Genomic DNA, 23095 nt, shown 5'->3' on the forward strand with positions numbered 1-23095 from the left:
ATGTGTAGATATAGGCAGAAATTCATTCATAAACACTCTCAATGAATGAAACAATTCTACAGAGCATGCTTAGTAATGAGAAATATGGAAAGTTTGAGAAGTTAGTTTCTCCCCAGAAAAATCAGCTTAAGGACACTTTTGTCACTTGCGAGTTTTTTTGAGCCTCACCATTTGCCTGCTGCTTATGAGATAAAAATGTTACAGGAGAGCGTCTCTCCCCATAGTCAATGAACTCAACTCAAGTAAGGTCTGACTTGTGAATAGAAAAAAAAGTGACTGTAAATCTGTGTGTTGAAGTTTATTAACACAAACTATTACTTTTTGTAGTAGGAGGAGCAGAATTAATTTATTTTAAGAAAAATTCTCCCATACGCAAAAAACTCTTGCCCTGAAATAGCTCTGCAAAATAAAAATGAATTCATAGACAGCCAAGAAATAAATCCATACATCTATAGTCAACTAATCCTTAACAAGAATGCCAAGAACACAAAATGGGGAATGGATAGTCCCTTCAATAAATAGTATTGGGTAAATTGGTAGCCACATACAGAAGAATAAAATTGAACCCTATCTCACACCATATTTAAAAATTATTGCAAAATTTAACTTAAACATAAAACCTAAATCTGTAAATCTACTAGAAGTAAACATAGAGGAAAAGCTTCTTGGCATTATTCTGGGCAATGATATTTGGATATGATATCCAAAGCACAGGCAGCAAAAGCAATAGTAACTACAAACTAAAAATTTTCTATGGCTCTCAACCTTAGCTCTATCTTCTTAGAAATGTCCATGCCATGAGAATCAAGTAGAGGAAGAAGAGAATGGGAAAGTTGAAGTGCAAAAGGAAGCTGAGGCAGAGGTCCAAGTAAACCATTAGCTTGTGCACCCATGCAAGCCCCAGGAGCAGAAATATAGAAAGCTGAAGGTCCAGGACACAGGTAGAAATTGTTGGACGGTATGCTACTCTGTAGAATTTCTCTCGATACATCTTGAACATCTATCCCCAAATGATCACCATAACCACCTCTGAGAGACCCACCTTGTTCATATCAAAATAGTTCTTTATGGTCTTTGCTGTTGGCCTATGACATTCTGGGCTAGTTCTGTTGTCAGTTGTGGCTAAATGTAACGTGTACAATAAATCATCTCTTCTTTTGTCCTAGCTAAAGAAGAAAAGCAAGCAACCAACCAAACAATAAATAAAAAATTTCTTCACAGCAAAGGAAACAATAGAGTGAAAAGGCAACCTATGGATCCATACAACTCAATAACAAAAAAACAAATAATCCAATTAAAAAATGGGCAAAGAGTCTAAACAGACTTCTCAAAAAAAAAAAAAAAGACATACAAATGCCCCACAGGTGTATGACAAGGTGCTCAACATTACTAATCATCAAGGAAATGCAAATCAAAACTACAATGAGATGTCACTTCATAGGTGTTAGAATGGTCACTAAGAGAAAACCAAAAGATAACAAGCATGGCCAAGGATGAGAACAGAAAACCCTTGTAAGCTGTTGGTGGGAATGTAATTTGGAAGAACCATTATGAAGAATGGTATGGAAGTTTTCCCCAAACTAAAAATAGTAGTACTTACTTTTGATCTAGCAATCCTATCCAGGTGAAATATCCGCACTCTCATGCTCATCTCAACGTTATTAACAATAGCCAAGATATGGTAACAACCTAAATGTCTGTCAGTGCATGAAATGTAATATATGCATATAATGGAATATTACTACACTTTAAAAAGAAGGAAATCCTGCCATGCAACAACATGGATGAACCTAGAGGTTATTATGCTAAGGGAAATAATCCAGATGCATATACTGCATGATCTCACTTGTATGTGGGATCTAAAATAGTCAATACCATGGAAATAGTAGAATGGTGGTTACCAGGGAAAGGGAACGGGAAGGGACAAAATGGAAAGTGTTCATCAGGGGATGCAAAGTTTTAGTTATGTAAGATGAATAAATTCTGGAGATAGAACGCACAACAATGTAACTATAGTTAATGATAATTAATGTATACTTGAAATTTACTAATAAGGCAGATTTTAAGTGTTCTTACCTTAAAAAAAGAAAGAAAATGGTAACTATCTGAATTATGGATCTGTTAATTATCTTTTTTTTAGGGATGGGCAGAGGGAAAGGGACAGAAAAAATCTTAAGCAGACTCCCCACTGAGTGGAGGGGCTGATCTCACAACCTCAAGATCATGATCTGAGCTGAAATGAAGAGTCAGACACTTAACTAAGCCACGTAGGTGGTCCTGGATGTGTTAGTTATCTTGATTGTAGTGATAATTTTACAGTGTGAATGGATATCAAATAACCAAATCATATACCTTAAATATGTACAATTTTCATTGTCAAATACATCTCAATAAAAAAATCAAAATAGATTCTTCATCAAGACTTCTTGGTCACTTCCTAGGCAAAAACTGAAGAATTATGTACATTACAATTGGCAGCCTTTTAATAGTCTTTTCAATACCTGTTTCAATTCAACCTACCAAAAATAAAAACTAGCAAACTAGTTTTTGAACATAAAAACTATGTTCTTGTAAAAAGCTCCTATATGAACTACATTTGTTATAATGTCCATTTAATAACTTACATTTATCAAGTACATGCCATGTACCAGGACTAAATTGTTTATTATGTAATAATTCGATTAATCATCATAACAATCCTCTGGGTACGGATTATTATTTCTGTTTTTCACTTGAAACCTGAGGCAAAGAGAGACTATATAATCTTTTACATTACTTGACTAGGTAGGGTCAGAGCTACAATACAAATCCAGACAGTCTGAATCAAAGCTGGCAATTAACCTGCCCCATTATTTAACACTGGACTATGGTATCCTCTATATAAAAACAATTTTTAAAAACAAATAGTCTTAATTGGTGATCTTTTTCTGATAATAAAAATAAATCTTGTTTCTTGTAGGATATTTTTACAATCAAAAAAACATATTTTAAGGGAAAGCATATAGACCCCAAAGAGATTCAAACCATACAATTTGTTCAAACAGTACAAATTGTAATATTGTGGCAATAGAATTAACTGTGGAACTTTAGGACCCATAGAAAAAGAGTAGATCTCATTATCAGTTTATGAGTTATGCTCCATTCTGTAGATGATACTCTTCCTGATCAGAAAGCAGCCACTACTTCAATACCATCTGATATTTTATGCAAAGGCCCAGCCCCAACACCAAAAAAATAGGGCAGCAGTGGTCAGGAACACCTCTTTATAGTAACTGATTTTTGTTATGATTCACAAAATAATAAGTGCTTGACATAATGGAAGACATTTTTGTGCCAGCAAGGCATGTAATGACTTTTTCTAGTAGGTCTCTCAATTGCTTCATTTTAAGAAAAACATGGAAGAAATTAGAGTAGCCTCGGGAATGTTCAAAGCTTTTCTTATATTTTTGGAAAAGATACATCTTTGATTTTACATAATATATCCTGGAAAGAATGAATATAAAACTTGCTAATGCCATGACTAAGAAAAAGATATCAGAATTGTTCTAATTACATTTTAATCTTTTCATTCTGATACATTGAGTATCAAAATCACACAGGAATTCCTAAACTTTTCCTATGAGTTCTTAACATATTGGTCTTACATGAACTGTGAATCCACACTAGAATGCTAGAAGGCTTCCATAAAACACTTGAAAATTAAAAGAGCAAAGCTATGAAATTCTAAAATATTTCACATTTATCACATGACTCACATAATATTATCAACTATGTGTTCAGAGTGACCTCAACAACTTAGGTAAGTATCTTGTGAAAAAAATATCATAGAGGATATATGTGTGTATTATATGTGTTTCAACATACTAAAATAGAAAAATATATGCTTGTATATTCATCCATCTAACAATATAATGTTGAAGGCAATAACAGCCAGTCTAGTAACATCTAGCAATTGTAGTTGCAAAATATTATACACTGAAAGTAGATTTTTCAAAGTGACACTTTCTTTAAAAAGAAAAAAAAAGATTTTATTTATTTATTCATGAGAGACAGAGAGAGAGAGAGAGAGAGAGGCAAAGACACAGGCAGAGGGAGAAGCAGGCTCCATGCAGGGAGCCCGACATGGGACTCGATCCCCAGACTCCAGGATCATGCCCTAAGCTGAGGGCAAACACTCAACCTCTGAGCCACCCAGGTGTCCCTCAAAGTGACACTTTCATTATTCTTCATTATAAAGGTTAAAATGAGATGACATAAATTGGCATATGTGATATTTTCAATAATCTAAAATAGATTAAAACTGAGTATGTCTAAATGACACAAGGTAAAGCACCTCTGTTTATAAAATAAATTACATGAAATCTACATCTAAATCTATTTAATGCATCCTAAACTGGAAATTAAATAGTGGACATGCAGTGATAAATCATGTCAGTGATTCAGGGCCTTTTTTAAAACAAACAAACAAACAAACAAAAAAACAATGTTCAAATAAACCCTTTGATCAGAATCAAAGTAGACTAAAAATCAAGTGTGACAGATTTCAGCCATTAGTCATGATAAGAGCTCTCAGAACACTTAACAGGGGAAAATTTCACCTATCAAGAAAATAATCCCATATGATTTTTATTGATATCTCTTGAGTTATCTAAAATCAATGCAGTAAGCTTCATCGATTAGGTTGTTTTATCAAAATAACTAATCGCAGAATGCACCTTATCTTCAGAGAAGCTGCCACTTAACTTTCTTTATCAATCTTCTTACAAGCATGATGGAGAATTTAATTCTAGACATATCCAAAAATAGTTGCATAGAAATTAGTATTTTTTTAAATTTCTACATTCTTCTTTGTATTATAAAGTGCTGCCAAAATATCACAGACTGTATGTTATTTCTGAGCCTTTCCTGCTTAAGTTTTCTGAAGTTCATGTAAAAGAAATCCTTAATCTTTAGGAATTACGGATCTACCTAGAATCTGATGATAGCTATGATATTTTCCTTTTTTTTTTTAAAAAGAAAAAGGACATATTAAGTTTGCATGTGATTTCACGGCATTGATAGATGCCTGGTTAAAAACTTGTGTTCTATGACAAATACTTTATTTTTTCAGATGGGCTGCATGAAATGCACTGGACTTCTCTAAAGAAAAATGGATCAGTGAACTCATTGAATGAGATCTCAGAAGATTGGGGGAGGTGATTACGTATGGCATTGGAAGTGGAGCTTATCTATCTGTTGAGAGACAGATCTCATTTCTGTAGGTGAACACTTTTATTAGTGATAGAAGGGCCTCTATTGGCTTATTCATCTTTGGTGAGACATCTCCTCCTGGTCTCATCATTGCCAATTCAAGTGGCTCCGTGTTGCCAGTACAAGTGAAATAGTTCTCCCCACACTCACTCACTCAGTAAATTGATATTTATTGAGAACCTGTTGTTATGTTAAGATCTTACCCAGAATACTGGCTTTAAGAATACAGACACAAACAAGAAATACAAGGTTCCCATTTTCATGAAGCTTGCCTTCTAGCAGAAAGGAAAAGAGACAATAAGTAAGTAAACAAATAACCAAGATAATTTCAGATAGTGGTATGAGCCACAAAGATGTAAAAGAAGGCCACATGATGAGTCACTGAAATAAGGGAAGAGACCGTCTGGACTGTGGTATTGATTGAAATCTCAAAAGATGAGGAAGAGCCAGCTGTGGAAAGATTTGGCAGAGGGTAGCTAGTGGGTTCAGACTGTAGGCTGAACGCTTGGTCGGAATGTGAGCAGAGGGGAGAACATCAAGTAAATGTTCCCGAAGGGAGAGCATGCTTGGCTTCTTCAGGGATATTTACTTTATTTTTAACTTTTATACACAATGAGACAATTGATATACTTTCAAAATTCATCTTCACTCCTTCATCATAGCCAGAGCTAACAAATTACCCTCTGAAAAAACCTTTAAAGCCCAAACTGGCCTATTCCCTGTTCAGCAAGTATAGCCCTGTCTTGTAAGTCTGTGGGTAGTGAACTTGTATGTCCCAGCAACGTCAAATTGCTACAAAAGCTCCTAAACCCTTAGTTCAATTTCTGCACTTTTCTTATCACAAAACAGTTACGCACAATTCTCAGATCCACACCAATTTGTGAACTGTAGTTTGGGGAGCACTACTCTACAGTACCCTTTCTATGAACAAAATAAAGCTTTATGTTTTCAAAATCATGAAAGTCACAGTACAGGGCTGTTTTCTACTCATCATTGTTATAGATAGCAAATATTAGAAATAGCAGCAATAAAACTCAATGTTAACCTGGAGGGATTGCTCTCCAGATGAAAAAAGATTTGGAGTAATTTATGTCTCTGACTACCTGGCACTATTTCTGATGCCTGGGATTTGTTCTAGCACAGTTTCCTGCAACAATCATCTATTTGAAGTACTCAGTTCATTTTCTGGTCTTACTCCTCTTAAAAAGAAAAAAATACATATATATATATATTTATATATATATATATAAATTTAACATGTAACAGAATTTATTGGGGCTTTTTTAAAACTTCATTTAAAACAATCTTAAAATTTCAGCTTTTATTAGGTCAAGTGACTATATTTATAAATGGGATTGTAAACAAAAGTACAATCATGGGGAGCCTGGAGCTGGGTCACACTGGTTTCAAAAAACATTATGTGCATCTCTTCACACTCAGCATTAGGTGATGTCAAGCTGGTAGTTGATAGCAGCCTAGTTGAAAGTATTTACATCCTGGAAATCAGCACAACTACTACTCAAGGCTTTTTTTCCAAGAGAGCTGGTTATTGAACATTTACTAGCACATCACCATCTGTAATCAATGTTAATTTCAAATTTCTTTAGAGTAAGGAGGATTGACAAAATGGCGTTATAAAATTTGAAATATTTCAGGTACTGTTTTCAAGATGGTTGCATTTATGTTCTTTAATACCAGGCTAAGAAGAACAACAAAAAAGTTTTCCTGGACTATACAAGATAATCTATTTTTCAATATAAATTTGTATCATTGGTTCTGTTTGTCCACACAGGCGTACATGCACCAGCTCACAAGGAGGAGTAGCAATGGATATACAACAACAATAATAATATATGTGTTTCTATGTGTAAAATTATTTTAAAATATGATGTAATAATTATCTTAATATTGACCAAACATACAAGCAAAACTACAGTAATTTCTCCCAAACAACAGTAGAAACTAGAACTGGTGAAAAACTTTTTGAAACATAATGGGTAGAAAAAGCCTCTGTACCGTTGGGAGTTGTATTATTGAAAATAATAATAACACTATTTTTATTTCCAATCATTGTATTAACAATAGAACTCCTTGTTTACATTTATAAATAGCAGACTACACTGAAACTTAAATCTATCACTGAAAAATTATACTTTTTTGAGAAATTAGATTATTTATAAAGACAAAATCACTTTTTAAAGGAAATGAGAAGCAGATAGATAAAAGGATGTAGTAAATGCTTGGACAGTTGGTAAATAATGGCTACTAAATGAACATTTAAAAAATGAGCAAGTTGCTTCACTGGTTAGAGTGTGGTTCTAAAGTAGTTAAGGGCATGTTAGGTTACTCTAACCTGTGATTGTAGGCTGAACAGTTAGTCTGAATATTAGTCTTGAAAACAAAAGCCTTAAAACCACAGGAGAAAGTCAGTAAATTCAATGACTCACCATTAAAGACCTCCTAATTCAATGTATGTGAAGCTTGGGGGCAGTGGGACGGTAGCCTTAGCCTTTGATACCAGGGATTTCATAAATCATTAACATCTATCTCATTTATAGTCCTTTTTTTCTCCTAATCAAGCAAAAGTACAGTGAAAACCAAATTGGAAATAAGAGTTATACTAAATTTTAGAATAAACTGTTTTTCAAATATTGTGAAAGATGTTTATAACAAAAATGTTTAACAAAAAAATAAAAAATAAAAAAAAATGTTTAACACATTAGCCTCACCCCCACCTTGCAACACCATCTGTCCAAAATAAATTTTAAGAATTGCTTTATTTTCCCTTGGATAGTTAACTTTTTTATGATATTTGAATCTGAGCTAATTTTCACAGCACAGCAAAAATAGGATCTTATGGAGAGATAAATACTACTCTAAAATAATGAAATAGAGAATTAAGGCGATATTCCTATCATAATACATCTACCCTCCCCATTTTGCAAGGATTTTCTTATATTGAAAGATATCTTTTTAGTAATGAGGAATTAAATTTTCTGCCTTTTAAACTATATGAAGGGATAATCCTCTATCCTGTTCCTTGCTTTCTTTTCTTGTTAAGAGAGGGGAAAAAAACCACATCATAGTACCGCTTCCAGCTGCTTAATATTCTTTCCTTAAGCAAGCTGTGTCAGGTGATTGTCTACCTCTGTGGCCCTTAAATCACTACCAGTGATGGCTTAGTGCCCACAGTTTTACTAATTATCACATCTTCCTTAAACATCTCTTAGTTTTGAAGACAAAATAAAGTTCATGTTTATATTAATTTCAACAACATTCATTTAGCAGCCACAAAACAATCTTTCTTAAAACTAAAACATAAAGAATATGCTAAATTTCAATCAGTGTAGGTACTATTGAAGAAAAACCAAGATGCTCTCTCCATTTCCGGAACTTTCTCTTATTGATTCACAAACATTTTAACTGGAAATTAGAATGACAAATGCAATAGTATTCTTGGGATTTTCAAAAGTCTGCATAATTGTAGTCATCAGGATGGGAACCTCTTCATCTGAGATGGCTTTCTGGCCCTAGAATTAGAACACACTTACCACTAAGCAATAACACTAAATAAAATGAAAGATTAATAAAAATCATTTGTGTTCAAGTTTCAAGAGGGATGCTCTCAGGCATTATTTATATAGTCAAAAGTCAAAAACTTAACTTTGTCTAGTTCTTCACATTTTGGGAAATCACAAAAGATATCTCCTCATACTTAATGAAAAAGTAGCTGTATTTTTGTCCTGCATCATCACATATAACCCTTCCATGAAGGATGAACTATTATTATTCCCATTTTATGGAGGAAGCAATGGGAACAGGAGACAAAAAAACCTTAAAATGTTTGGCCAAGGCCACACAGATTAAACACGGTAGAGATTCCAATTCAAACCTGACTCAAAAACCAATGGTCACCATCTTCAGAATATACTGGCACCTTTAGATAACTATCAAGGAGTTTCGAAACTAATCCTTTTTCTCAAGTGTTTAAAAAAATCAATATAAATATAGGGTTTTTGAAACACGTTGAAAACAATCATAGTTCATATGAATTATGATAATTTATATGTATATATTGTTTACTAAACTCTCTTGCACATTCTTTCTTTTAAGCATTATTGTATAAAATTCTGAGTTTCCAATCTGAATGTTTTTTTAAAACTTAGGATAATATACCCAGAACAATATTTAAGTTAAATTCTACAATGGAAGCCCATGATTTCTCGCTGGGGAACTGCATTGCCCTAACAATACGCACTTCACATAACTCCAACCAATGACCATCCACAATCATGAGAATAATCTCAAAAGACTAATCAGCAGTTTATAATTCTGAGCCCTAAGAGGAGTTATGGAAAGTTTATTGTGACCTCATTCTGCAACTTTCCAGATTTCAGAAGTTTTACTATAGATAGATGGTTGCCAGGTCAATACTTTGCCTTCTATTATGTGAATCTGGCCATTTCAAGAGCAGGAAGAAAAATGAATAACTCTCAATACTTTCTACAAAAGGGTCAGAAAATTCAGGCATTTATCTATCTGTCCAATCATCAGCAAATGTGTATATAACCTTACTTTTCCTCACAACCAGGAGAAAGAATTCATCTTGACATATTCTTTGTACATAAGGAAAGCAAATAACTAGAGGGAGATTAGTTTGATGTGCCCATCTAATTGGATGAGCATCAAATAAACCTTTGCAATTGTATTTTCTTGGTGTGCTTACTATTTTATGCCCTATATATGTTGTAACAAAATGATCCAGGTCAATCTTTAAGACCAATTCAGTGAAACCAGTTACATTCATGTAGATCAATCACAAAGAATTGATTAGACCATCCACTTATAATCTAATTGATTGCATTGTGCTTGGGTGTATCTGAAACAGCCACTGTTTTTATTATGATACAAAAATAATCACACCAGCAATTCGGTACTTATTATGTAAACCAAAGTAAAAACCAGGCTTATTTTGTCATGTTCAAGTTACTTCTTCAACTGGACTTTTGAGATTGATTTGAAAACTCTTTTTCTAAAAAAAAAATTTTTTTCTGTTGCACAGTAATTCATTCATCTCATAAAAAAATTCAGACAAGAAAAAAGCACATGAAACACAAAGTTCAAATCATCTTGTGATATGAACCTTGTTTCTAAGTTTTCTGGGCAAATCTTACTTTACCCTTGCAAATTTTGTGTTTTTAGACCATCTTCTTTCCAAGTTCCTAAACTATCATTTAATCTCAAAAGTATAAATGGAAAAATCAGTACGTTGTGATCTTTAGGCAAAAACAATACTTGTGGAGAGACAGAAAAAAACAAATTCCTCTGCCACGTGATGGAAAGCACATATTGTTTCCTCATGCTTTTCTAATAATGTGCTTATCTTTTAATTAATTACTTTATGACTATTTGGTATTACAAAAAGTTGTGATTTTCCCATAATCATTCAATTTTTGTATTTAAATTTAGTTTATGGATAAGGCAGTAACTATATAATAGAACACAAAAAGCACATGTTCCAATCTGTGTAAGCTGCTAGACTTGGTTTCAAGAAAATACATAACAGATCTCTATCGGTAGTTCTTGACTTTAAGTGTACAACAGAATTATCCCTAAGGGCTTGTCCAAACAGAATGCTGAGCCCCTACCTCTACACTTTCTGAATCAATGGATCTGGACTGAGACTGGAGAATTTGTATTTTGAACAAGTTCCTAGACAGTTGTGGTAGTGTTGATCCAGAGACCACATTTTGAGAACTATTGATCTATATCAAGGCATTAAACATCACTTCAGAATTCATCTTTGTAATATTAATCATCACTGAATCTTGATTTTAATAGACAATTTAGAGCTGTGTACACAGTAGGTTTCAGTGAACACTGTTGACTGATTTAAATTTAGGCATAAAATAAATTGGATTACAAACCAACCAGTTACTAAACAATCCATCTTTTCCCCAACCGAGAAAATCTTGGCCTAGGTAACAGAGAGCTGAGGTACATAAAATTGCCTTTAGATACTGAGTTTTTCTACCTATGGAGTTTCTTTTCAGTGCACTTTTACTTTATTTACTGACAATAGAAAGCACAGTCATCTTGGCACAAGCAATATAATGATAAATGAAATGTGGTTAATGAAACATCAATGAAATTGTTGATTCCAGGGATTTTTCTTTTTAGAACAATGTTTTGGTAATAGCAGAAAGTGGTTCTTGGAACAAAAGAGATCACAGCTTGATTTTTTAACGTTAGGCCCCTGTTGCTGAAATCTGGAATCTGTCTATTAGTTTGTTTTGTGGTTTATCTTTCACCCTGCATGACTAATTTAAGCAAGATGTTTCTTCTGTTTTCAATCCTATAGTGAGATGTGTAAGCTCTTTCCCATAGCTATACCAGTTCTGCCAAATTCTGAATACTAGTTGAAATATCAATGGAGCTGGAAGAAAACATTTAAAGATTTTTCCTTTGCCTTTGTCATATGTTATGGTATTCATATGACTCCCTCTGGTGGCAAATGTAGCATGGAATGTTAATCTTTTTCAAGAAATATACAAGTTTACATTTCTTTTCATATAGTCAATTGTTGTTTCTTTCTCATCTGAAGTTTTATTTTCTACCTAATGCTGATGCTCTCCACAATCTGATATACCCACTATAATGATGTGATTCAAAGTTATTGGTTCTATCAATACCTAGATTGAATCTCTTTGTCAAAACTCAGTCTAGAAGATGATATCAAATAGTTTGTGCAGGCTCTTAACAATCAAACCAGAATATAAAAATTCTAAAATAATTAAAGAAAGCAAACCCCCCAAATTCAATCTCAAATCCTCTAAACACAGCCCATTCATGTAAAATATAAGGTTAGTCTAAGTAAACTTAAATATCTACACCCAGAAAATACCCTCAGGGCTCCATCCATATGAAATGTACAGTCACCCAGAGATGAATTTGAATTTTACCATTTGGTGCATGGGTAACCTAAGCCAGGTTATGTAACCTCTGTGAGATGTGGTTTTCATACCTACAAAATGGAATGATGCTGTGAACTTGTTGCTATGGATCAAATAAGACAATGTATGTAAAGACCTAGCACTATGTCTGACATTTAGTAAGACACTAGCTAGTAATCTGAGCCTTTTATCTGATTTTTGTTTGAAACGTACAGCGATAGCCTTGGCTGAGGTAGAGATGTGAGGTTCCCATCAGACCAAGCTCACACAAGGAACGGCCTCCTCGAGCCAATGTTCCAAGTGATGGTTAAGCAAATGCACACACAGAAGAAATGAAGCTCCTTTCTTATATGTGCACACAGTATCTTGACGTCTATCATGCCACCTCGAATGCGGCCCTGGAATACCAGAGAATCCCCCTTTCCAATCAAACTTGCCTCTATTTCTGTCGCTCAAGTCAATATGACAATGCTTCTTTTTGAGCTAAGGGATAACATGGATTTAGGGGCAACAAAATTTTTCCTCTCAAGAAAGAAAATATCTTGAGAAAATATCTTAAGAATCTTTCACATTTACTGTAAGACAAGAAGGGTAATAATGCACTTTTATGTCTCCTGATAAAAGCTTCTTGCACTTGTTAACAAAATAATTGGCCTATACAACATGAAAAATTGATCGTGACTTAAATGATGTTTATGCGCACGTCTGTTTTAACAGTTTTGATTGAGGAGTTAAAATAGGTTATTTGTCCTCATCTCTTTACTGTTGCTTTGTGGTTGTGTTATTAGTTTTGTGATTGAATTAATCATACATATACATAGGCACAGGTGTACATGTTTAAGGGTTTTGTTGCGAATCTTATTTATTTAGACACTTTCATTGCTACTAGTATCTTTCCTACTAGTGAAAATGCTGATCTAGATTGGTCAGGAGTAAAAGCACCATCATGCGCCATAGCGCTGGGCGTAGGGTCCGTCTGTCGTCTAGGATTCCATTTCTCGAGAATCTCATATTGCCTTTGGACGCCTGCCAGTGCAGCTAAAGTAAGAGGGGCCAAGGTTGCCCTATGACCCCATCACCTCCTCAAGCTCTTATCATTGCTTTTTCCCTTAGCACTGACTTATTTTTTTCCATCAGAAAAGTACAATCCTGGATCCCTGGGTGGCGCAGCGGTTTGGCGCCTGCCTTTGGCCCAGGGCGCGATCCTGGAGACCCGGGATCGAATCCCACATCGGGCTCCCGGTGCATGGAGCCTGCTTCTCCCTCTGCCTATGTCTCTGCCTCTCTCTCTCTCTGTGTGACTATCATAAATAAATAAAAAAAAAAAAAAAAAAGAAAAGAAAAGTACAATCCAAGATTCAAGTATGAATATAGAAGAGAAAAAGCAGAGAAAGCTACTTGGCTTGCTTTGCCTTCCGCCCAATTCAAGCCAAACTGTCAGCCAGTAACAAGAGTTTGCCCGACCCGCTCTCTGTGCAGATATTCCCCTTGGTGAACTTGCAAGAAGTCATTGGAAAGTATTTCTGGGTTTCTATTACTGGGGGAAAGGAGGAAAGAATGGGCAAAAATAGAATTCTGGGCTTTTCAAAGCAATACAGGCAAATTATTGAAAACTGTAAAACGCCTTCACAGTAATAGAGCCTTCTGCAACTACCCAAAACTGACAGCCAGTCTTCTGGCCAAAAATATGAGGAAGAACATTGTCAGGGGTGACTTCCATCTTTTCCATATATTCAGTGGCAGGAGCATTTGTGACTCCTTCTCTTCCTGACACCACATTTCTTCAACAAGCCTTCTTGCCTTGCCTCTATCTTTGAAACATCTGTCAAATGTATGATCTATAGGAATTTTCATCAGCAACTGCTCCCTCTCCTATACTCTGTCTCACACAGGATCCTTTCAATATAACCATTTTATGGTTTCCTATATTGATTTACTCTCACTCTCTGCTTGCTCATCAGTCAGAGCCCCAGCAGAAAACGGGTCGTACATTCAAGTCATGTAATCTGAGGAGAGTTTAATAATGAGACTATTTACAAAGGCTTGTGCAGGACTGAAGGGAGCCATAAGAGTAATGCCATGCCTTGGGAGCCTAGTACCCAGCCAGAAGCAGCAAGAAGAGTGAGTGGTTGCCAGACCCAGAGAGGAGAGCTATATAGATGGGGCACCGGTGGACTGCAGTGGCCAAACTGGGAAGAATCTGGGTGTTGGGGGAGTCAGTACCTCGACCTCACTCTTTTTTCTCCTCTGATCACCTACAGGCCTCTCCTTTGAAAGGGCTACATCTAACTGGGAGCTAGAAGACAAAGTCATGTAACTCATGTGGGGCAGCATTCCCAAGGGCCTGTGTAGCAGCCAGAAAGGTAGAGAGGGGATCTGGAGATGCAACAGAAGAGTTCAAATACATCTGCCATAGCATGATTTTACTGCAAGTAAAATTTTACTGCAAGTAGCCATTGTCTCCTGCCTAGATTACCGGTTTCTTCCTATCTGATCTCTGCGCCTTTACTCTTGCCTTCTTCCAGCCCATCCTCCATACCAGACAGAGGTGACTCTAAAAGTGTTAAACTGATCATGTCACTTCTCTACTTAAAGCCAGTCAGTGGCCTCCACTGCTCTTGGGACAAATTTTAAACTCTTTAACATAAAACATACGAGGCCTTTGGCAATTTAGCTCTTAAGATCTTTCCAGTCTCATTACTCACTGTTTCCCTGGTCACACTGCACACAAACCGAAGGTAATCCGGTCTTCTAATATGCCATGCTTATCTCCTGATCTCTCTGCATGATGGTCCTTTGGCTAAGTGCCTTTTGCTACTCTGCTGGTTGAGCTCCTTAGTACTAATTCTCAAGTGTCCCCTCCTTTCTCTAGCCTCCCAGAAGTAGGTTATATGTCTTCCTGGCACAGTTCCATCTGCTCCAGACATGGCACTAATATGTTATTTTAATTGCCTCTTTACTACTTTATTTCCCCCTAGAGAATATAGACTGCTTGAGTGCAAAGGATTACATTGTTCATCATTGTCACCTCAGCACCAACTGGGGCCTGGCATCATGTGGGACTTAGGAAATTTTATTGAATGAATAAAGAAACTAAAAGTAAAAAGTCCAATCTCTTCCTCATGACTTCCTGTCTCTCCACAATCCACCTGACATTACCTAATCACCCTCACCTCTTATTATCCTATCTTCTTCAACATCTGTTTCTTCCCCATCATGGACTCATCTATCCAATCACTTTACCTCCTAGAAAGGAAGTTAAAAATCCCTTTTCCTTCCTTATCCCCTCTCCTAAGGGTGGGTTAGAATATAGACATGCATTCTATCTCAGACTATAGAGTACTACAGGGTAGAGTATTAAAAAGGACTGAAACACTATACAGATGTAAAAATAGTTCTTTGAGGTTATTTTCCTTCCAAAGCACTGGAAAAGTAAGGCAGGGCCACAGTCTTCTCTTTGTATCCATGCAGCTAAGAAGACAGGCCTAGAAATCTTTTCCTCTCCTCGAATCACACGTGGGCTTTGGGACAAATTTCCAGTCTCTTATACATTCTTCTCTCACATTTCTTGCTCTCACGTTGACTCACAAACCACATTGAAGCTGTAGGTAATCTTAGAGTCCACCCTCCCAGCGTCTAGCTCACTGGATATACAAGTATAACGTGAAAACCTCAGTTTGCAATCAAGGGTTAGCTTACCTTGCTTCTTCTGTGTGAATTGCTGTCTTGGGGATCTTGGGATCAGGTACTTCATTTGAGGTAATATTCAGACATTTCTCTGCTGGAAAAATACCATATTTTTGGTTTTTTAAGTTGTTGCTATTTCAATTTTCTTTTATTTTAGATTAATTTTAAAACACTATATGCATATGGTAAAAAAAAAAAATCAAAACTCTGCAATGAGACAAGTGTCCCTCTTTCCCACATTCTGTCTCCTGGAAATTAGCAAAAGTATCTGCTGATTATATTTTATTATTATAATAACATCACCTCTCAACCTAAAAATTGGGTTTATATCACAGGTATTCTTGTGCCAGATACCTTGTGGGAAGATCTTGGGCAGGTAGCCTCAGACAGATTGACACAGGAAGCAAGTATCCAGCTTTGGTTTGGGGATGACTGTAATCTCCTTAACTTTGGAAATGGGGCATGAGGCTGACAGAGCAGATAACCAGGATGCAAGGAGAGATTGGTCAGTCCCAAGGCAAAAGGCAGATCCATCTATCAGAATGAGGGTCTGAGTTCAAAGCTTGACCGACCTCACTGATGGACTGACCCTGAGTCCCATTGCTACCAGCCAACTAACTTCTTAAATTCCCCTGGATCAGGAATATGATTTTTCCAAACCACAGATGAGAGCTAAGATGTGACTAGAAAATTATAGTAGAAGGAAGATAGGTAGAACATTATAGAAATAGTCTTTTTTGGTACTGATATATGGTTACTACAATATTTCCTTTTTCATGTGTGTTCCTTCTCTAGCCATCAAACTACAAACAACATGAGGTTAAGTACCAAGGTTTTCCCTGTATCTGTACTTGATAATAAATCATAAATTTACCTAAGTTCTGTGTACTAATCACGCTCTTGAGCTATGTGAGAATTTTCTATATAAAAAAGTTTACATTTCATTAGAAGTTTACTTTAAGAAGTGGACTGCTTCCCCCAGAAGGTTAGAAGTGTTTCTGAAAACTTAAACAAAATATTTCTCTGGAATGTGAACACTCTGCCTACAAGCTGCCAAAAACAATCAGATTACTTGGGACTCAAGTACTAGAATCAAACTGAGCCCATCATTTTTATCTAAATTCAAACAGTTTAATTACCTGATTGTTGAGAGTAAATAATGATCATTCTAGGAGGCCCAGTATGATTAAAATATGATTGTTCTTCATAATTTTGCATTGTTTTCCGGGATTTTTATGTATATTGTGATTGGGTACACCAGAACAGTCTGATACCATATCAACCTCAGTGGAACAAATGAACTTTCCATGAAGTCTGAACTACTCGCCAGGTGTACTGCCTTTTTCAGAGGACTGTACACTTTAATGCCTAAATTATTAGGAGTTATACTCAATGAGAGAGCCTTGATACTGTAACCCACCACCTCCCTCACGTCATCTCTTATTACTTTCCCCTCTGGCTTGTTGCATTCCAGCCCCAAACAGCCCAGACATGCTTCAAAAAAGCCTTTAAGGCTTTCATGTTGCCTCTTCCCTCTTTCTCAGATACTCTTCCCTCAAATATCCACATGGCTAATTCCATTTAGCTCACTTTCTTCAAGCTGCCTTCCTGAACCACAAAGCATCTACTATTTCATGGCATCCACTCCAATTTGCATTTATTCACTATTTACTTTTTTTTTTTTTTTTGGTCTAACTGAAAGTTCTGTGAACTCAGGGACTATGCTTTGTCCCCCACTGTCTATTAAACATATAGCCATTCAGTACCAACTCTGTGCCAACTATTTTAAGGGACACAGTTGTGAAAAGAGTTCACATTATAGAGGAGAGCTAGGAAGACAGACAATAAACAAGTAAAATAATGATATTGCAGAAGATGACCAATGCTTTGAAGAAAACAGGAGAATGTGATAAAGAATGACTGAGAGTGGGCAAGTTCATTGAAATCACCTGACCAGGAAAGGCCTCTCTAAGGAAGTAACACTGAGTTGAGGTGGGAATGAAATGCTGGAGGCAGCCATGAGAAGACATGGTGGCTGAGCACTCCAGCAGAGCAAACAGAGAGTGTGAAGGACCTAAGGCTGGAAAAATTTTGACCTAAATGGATATAAAGAATTCCACCATATCTGGGGGTTTCTGAATGACAGGAGTGGGGTTAGATGGGAATAGCAAGCAGGGGGCAGATTATACAGAGCAGTATAGATCATACTAAAGCATTTTGCTTTGCCTCCTATGTGCAGAATAGATTATAGAAGAGCAAGAGCAGAAGCAGCAGGAAGGTTTACCCCAGCCGATATAGAAGACAGCAGTGCCTTGGATCAGGTGTAGATAGAGACAAGTAGAAGAAATGGAGAATACACTAGAGGTGGAATTGACACGCCTTGCTGGTAAACTAGATATGTGCAGTGAGGGAAGGAGAGAAATCAGGGATGGCTTGTAGGCTTTGGGCTAGACCTATATGATGGATGAATGTGCTCAATAGTTGTGAATACATCAATCAATACTGAGGTTCTAGGTGAAATTTTGTTTGAATAAAACAGTTCCTCTGATGAAAACTATCACAATTAAAGCGATCAGAGTTGAATATACAGTTTTCAATCCCATCTGAGTGAGTTTGAGGCAATGGCTGTACTATTACAATTTCCCTTGGCAGTGCCTTTCAGATGGAATAACAATGGGTGCACACCTAAACAGAACTGCCTTCTGGTATGGACAGGCTAAGGCTAAGACTGTTAGACCTTGGGAGGTTTGAAGATTATTACCTATGAAGCTGGGGCAGTTTGGTTGTGAATGAGTACTCAGTTTTGAGACCTGAATAAACATAGTAACAAGTCAGAACTTGGACAGGGTCTCTGGAAGGGATGCTGGTTAAGTGCTTGGCATAAGACTGAGAATTCAGAGCTGAGTGCCTTTGGTAGTGGTCTCACTTGGCTAAGGCAAGAGCATAAGCTAAAACAAAGTCAGACATCCCCTCTGGAACAAAGAACCTAGATAGCAGAGAGAAGAGAGGTTGGTGTTGTTTAACAGGGAATTGTAAAAACAAGAAAAATGAAAAGTGTGCAGAAGTTTGAATGTCATCCAGGGAAAATTATGCCCCCCCCCTAAAATCATTTAAATCTCTTAAATCCTTTATTTATGAGATAAGATGAGATTTTCTAGGCACACCAAGATTATAGATCAATATCTTGCAATTGGATAGGGAGTGAAAGAGTGGGGTAAGGTGTAAAAAGGTCCTCTACTGGGGGTCTTATAAATCACACCACAGAAGCAGTTACCTTCTTTCATAACATTCAAGGCCACCCTTAGGTTTGATTGGCTGAGTAAAGTAATAATGGTTTGGAGAGATTACCTGCTTTGCAGAACTGCTGGGGAGAAAGGGAGTGCAGAATCAAAAACAAATGCTTTATCTCCTGACCAACACTGGAAATTTAGGTTGCTCAAACATTGGTAATCCAGAAACTGCTGCCACTCACACTGCCCGAGCAGCTAATAGGGACCAGCAGCAGGCTCACAGCTGCTCAGGATAAAGACCTACTAGCACATCTGCCACTGAAGGTTACAGGTGTCTGTTCATGTGGCCTCTGGGAACGCTGGCACTCAAAATCAGCAGGATTATGAGGTTTAATTGATTAGTGCCACCAAAGTGTGTATCATCTAGTTGTAGAGTTTGTAGTCTTAGTGTCATAGAATTGAGTTAATTTCCTCCCAAGGGAGACATTTTGTAATTTTCTTAAGTGATAGCTTTAACCTAATACCCTCAGTGGTTAAATCTTGATAGTTAAAACTTAATGGTTTTCTAACAAGCTATTCTTGGCATATGCATAATTTGTTTTCTTTTCTTTTCTATGCAGAGTCCCAGGTTGAACTGGATGAAACAGGAGAAATGTAAATCTCTTCATCAGATTTGTTTACTGAGATAATATCAAGCACCAGACAGTATTCTTAAAAATAACAGAATTTTCATTTTCGTTGAAAAATGCTCTCATTTTCTGACTGTAAAAGTTCACAGTCGTGAATTAAAATTCTACTACTTACTAGTATGTAACCTGGGGCAAGTGACTTAATTTACTATAAGCCTTAGTTGCCTCACCCATAAAATAGGGATAATAATAGTTGTATTATCAAATGAGATGATGCAGGAATAAGACTGAAGACTTCATTGGAAGCTAAATATTTTCCACCAACTTTTTATTATTATCAAATGTTTAAGAGTTTGTTTTATCCCGCAGTTAAATAATCATGCATGTGGGTATTTAATTTGCAGAACCAAACTTGAGCTTCAAAGCTTGAGCAAAGACAAACATTTTAAACGATTTTTCAACTTATTTTCTATTATCCCTTTGTATCAAATCTGTCTCAACAGATTTTTTCTGAAGACCTTCTGAAATGAAATGATTATTATCCTGACAATTCCAATTATCCAGTCTTTTAAAGATCCCAGTATGCATATATTTCCCACTACAATCTGGATTTTTCAAGGTTATTAATTAGTTAAAGAATGGCTTTTTGGTAAGATAGTTCTTTATATTTATAAAAGAAAAGGGCAAATGCTACCCTGCTGTTTGATTGAAATTATCTGGATAAAATTCTAATCTTAGTGCTAGGGTAGTCTTTAAAAAAAAAATTTTTATTTATTTAATCATGAGAAACACAGAGAGAGAGGCAGAGCCACAGGCAGAAGGAGAAGCAGGCTCCATGCAGAAAGCCCAATGTGGGACTCGATCCCAGGACGCCAGGATCACACCCTGGGCTGAAGGCGCGCCAAACCACTCAGCCACCAGGGCTGCCCCTGCTAGGGTAGTCTTAAAGAACAGTGATACACTTATATTCAACTCTTGTGTTTAACCACTATTCACTGCTATCCTGCTCTGTGCAAAGCCCTAAAAATACAATAATAATTAAGTCACTAAAAAGCAAGACAAGCAGCTGCATTTTCTATAACTGTTTGTCTATTCCAGAAGCTGGTAGATCTTCAGAAGCTGTTTTAACAATTGAGATAGCTTTATCTAAACTTTGAAGTAAGAAGAGTGAAGGAATGAATGTGGACTGAGAAAAAAAAATCCATGATAAACTAAATCAACATTTAAAGTTAATATTTTTAAAGGCATAAAATGTGGGACCTGTGTTTGCATTTAACCCTTAAAATTATGTGGGTCTTATTTTTGTGTTTTACTCTTAAAGTCATGTTAGTCAAGACCAAGCCATCCTCTGCCATAAACATTAGGTGACTTTGGGAACAATAAGCTCCCCAATAACACAGCAAATTCAAAATATTTGAAGGTAGAAAAGGAAACTTTGGTTGTGTTCATCCTTTGGGCCATTGAGCAAGTTTATTTTTTCTATTTTTTTACCTCCAAATACCTAGATAAAGGAAAAAAAAAACAATACACAGCACCTGAAACTGTAGGACTGGGTATATAAAACTGAGTATTACATTGAAAGTATAATTTTGAATAGCATAAAAATTAACATCCACAGTTAATTCCCAAACCTCTTTTTATCAATCATTTCTCTTTTCACAAAACATCCTGTTTGTTGTGTTAATTTTTTTGCTATATACACGAACAGTTTTATCTGTAAAGAAATAGGTGATATACTTAATAGGTTTTTGGATTTTGAAGTATACATACATCATAATCATAATCAAAATGTGCTGTTTTATTAAAAAGCAGTAAGCTAATAAGTTAGCCTACCACAAGCTAACACACCAGCTACTTGCAAGTTAACAAGTTAGCCTGCCATAGTTACGTGGTTACTGGTAGAAGACACGAGTCTCCTGGATCAGAAACAAAGGACAATTTGTTACTCAGAGCAATAGCAATAGCCAGGGTGTCAGCGTCTGCACTGATACCTAGAGCCCCAATTCCTACAGGATTGCATGAGAAGAGAGGAATCCTAAACCTAGGGAATTCAAATCTTTTATAATGGGCAGTAAAAGCACCTGCCCGTTGCTCCAGACAGAGGTACGATTTCTATGTTCCAAGGCTGTAAGCAACCTCACCCTTTCCACTGGAAGGAGACAATATGTCCATCTCCCATCTTCTCATCACAAACATTCTTGAAAAGTTGGTTGAAAACAAACGACAGTCAGTGCTTTGCTTTGCAAGAGCAAAGAGACTCATGGAGCATTGCCTTTCAACAACTGTAAGCAGTGATTTCTGGGGAAAGAGTTCAGAGGGACAGAGAAAGAATCCTTTCCTGATGACTTTTCTGGTGCCAAGGAAGACAAGGTCCCTTCATACTGGGTAGTTTGGTGAGAGTTGAGTTTGGGTGAGTTTCCATTGACACTCATGGCCTGAGAAGAAGAAAATTCCATGTCCTATCCTTCCTTTCTTTCCTGTCCCAATCTCTCAATTTCCTAGGACATTATAGTTGCTGTCTTTGCATCTTGAGCCCTGACTTGGAAATCAATTGCCTTAGAAATAATTTGTAATGGCAGTCAGATTCCCTGACTATTCCTCTCACTGCCTCCAATCTCAGGCTCCCCAAAGGCCCTATTAACCCATAATGTATCTGATTTATGGAACATTCCGTTTCAACTGCATTGTGAATTAAATAAACTTGGCAGGCTAGCTGGAGACCATAACCACCACTTAGGGAGTCTCTAGTGTGGGAAAATGTGTTTTATTAATGAATGCATTTAACAAATGTCTTTATGGGCCATGCCTCCCAGTAGATTGCATCATTGTGTTTAATAATCAAGTTTTAAGAATATTACCAGAGGAAGTTTACTTTTGCAACTGTCTATGAAAAATGGCAGTGTTCCATGGCAGCAAAAAGGTTATCCCAAGTCAAAAGCCTACAGAAAAAAAGTAGACTTAATCTTTAGCAGGAGATTAAAGTTCAGGGTGTATGTGCTAACATGTCTGTCAGATTATCATCTTCTCTCCCGAGAGAAATGTGATGGCCAAAAAGCAGACTGTAAAAGAAGAAACACTTAATGATGTTTCATCAAACCCTTGAAAAATGAGGCGTTTGTAATGTGTCAGGAAGAAAAAACCCAAGGAATGATCTCACTTTCACTGGAAAAGGATTGTACCTCTGAGAACCTCTCTGAGTATTCCCAGTTTACCTTCAAATTCCCTTGTGTTATGGGGCTCTTGTTGTGCACAGGACATTATCATTTATCATCAAAATCTTCTCCGTGATGTTCCACTTTCATCTCTGCTTTTGTTTAACCTCAGCCCATTACAGGCAGCTGTGGAA

The 23095-nt window shown here is 36.4% G+C and overlaps 1 long non-coding RNA gene across 2 annotated transcripts in view; it reads right to left on the reverse strand.

Annotated features, from left to right (window-relative positions):
- LOC144288548 (uncharacterized) overlaps positions 1 to 23095 on the reverse strand; it is a 50150-nt gene that overhangs the window by 16027 nt on the left and 11028 nt on the right. For both annotated transcript variants that reach the window (XR_013356484.1, XR_013356483.1), the window contains one exon: positions 15903 to 15984. This is a non-coding gene — a long non-coding RNA (uncharacterized LOC144288548). The remainder of the gene's footprint in view (positions 1 to 15902; positions 15985 to 23095) is intronic.

The sequence above is a fragment of the Canis aureus genome, chromosome 18 (assembly GCF_053574225.1).
Source record: "Canis aureus isolate CA01 chromosome 18, VMU_Caureus_v.1.0, whole genome shotgun sequence".
NCBI lineage: Eukaryota > Metazoa > Chordata > Mammalia > Carnivora > Canidae > Canis > Canis aureus.